Source organism: Callospermophilus lateralis, chromosome 9, assembly GCF_048772815.1.
Source record: "Callospermophilus lateralis isolate mCalLat2 chromosome 9, mCalLat2.hap1, whole genome shotgun sequence".
NCBI classification, from domain to species: Eukaryota; Metazoa; Chordata; class Mammalia; order Rodentia; family Sciuridae; genus Callospermophilus; species Callospermophilus lateralis.
The window spans coordinates 77669646-77671190 of record NC_135313.1 but is presented as its reverse complement, the minus strand read 5'-3'; the positions used below and the strand labels follow the sequence as shown (position 1 = coordinate 77671190).

General features: G+C 36.9%; 1 non-coding gene across 1 annotated transcript; it reads left to right on the top strand.

Annotated features, from left to right (window-relative positions):
- The first annotated feature begins 1172 nt into the window (after positions 1 to 1172).
- Positions 1173 to 1245, top strand: Trnaa-agc (transfer RNA alanine (anticodon AGC)). The gene has a single exon. It is a non-coding gene; the product is annotated as a tRNA-Ala (tRNA).
- Positions 1246 to 1545: the final 300 nt, after the last annotated feature.

The window sequence follows — 1545 nt, the reverse complement described above, 5'->3', positions numbered from 1 at the left end:
ACAAGCCACCGAACAGAACTAACACTGATTTAAGTTCACCTCTTCCAAACATGCTGAAAAGTGATTGGATCAAAAAGAAGAAGGCAACAATAAGCAGAGGTTTCATTATAAAATGCAAAAGGATCTGCATAGTTTATTAAAATTTCAGAGCCAGAGAGAACTTGCATGATAGTGAACCCCAGACATTGTCTCAACTTTACCCCCCAAAATGTAACTGGGTGAAAGTCAGCTCAGAGATGATTCAGACCTCCCCAAACCTCCAAATATTTGCACTTAAAGAAAAGGTAAAGTTTATATGTACAGGCTATTTCTCCAAGTCCACCTGGTTGACTAAGGCTGATAGTCTAAAAAACCAAAGGGAAGCATTCCAGGGATAGCAGGAAATTAGAATTTTTGTGGTTTTTACACTTTTTCAGAGACATCTGCTTACAGTCATCCTTATGGTATCACTATTTCCATAGTTTTAGAACAACTATTTTCAAATTTGGGTCCAAAGCATGTTTTCTTCCTTCCTGCCAATCTGTATTTTTTAGAAAGTTGGACAAAGTGCTAAATTAATATGGAACACAACTCACCAAGATGGGCAATCACAGTCAAAACTGGAAAACAGTATCTTTGCTTCCTTGAGTCCTCAGAATATCCATTCTTTCTCTTTTTTGTTTTCTTCTACTTTTGGTTAGCAGTTTTTTTTCATCTTGGCATAATCTATACTTGAGAGGAAAAACACTGATATACACACACAAAACACAAAATATACACTGTGTATATACTATTGTATTATTTGTTCATACCCTAGTCTTGATGGATATTTGTATTTAATTTTTTTTCTTCTTTCTTTTTTGAAGTGCTGGGGACTGAACACAGGGCCTGACATATGGTAGGTGTATGGTCCAACACGAAGCCACACCTCCAGACCTCTAAAACTGTTTCTTTTACCATTGAAAATTAAAATGCCTGCATTCTCTGTAAAATAAATATAATCCAAACATATCTGTTATCTCACCAATTTTCGAATATGGGACAAGTTTTATTAAATGTTATAGTTCATATTCTATGGGTCTTATCCTCATCTGCTAAGTAGGAATTTTAGTCTTTTGCAAAAATCCTCATCCATGGACCCCATGATCCCTACTGAGTCTCTTCTATGTGTTATAAATTTGTCCATCAAGGGTTGGGGCTGTGGTTCAGTGGTTGAACACTTGCCTAGCATGCATGAGGCCCTGGGTTCGAACCCCAGCACCACATAAAAAAAAAAAAAAAAAAAAAACTAAATAAACAAAATAAAGGTATTGTGTTCATTTACAATTAAAAATACTTTTTTTAAAAAAAAAAATTCTCCTTCAACCATAGTTCACCATGGAACCACATGATACTTTTCACATTCCTCATTCCCTGAGCTAGCACCGCTGGTGGCCAATGTCTTTTCCTCTTAAGAATTCCCCTTGCCTAACGTTCCTGAGCCACCACAACATGCCAATGCTTGCTGAGACAAGGCTTGCAACGGTCCCAGGCTTGCCTGTTCTTGCAATCCTTATAGTATGTTGG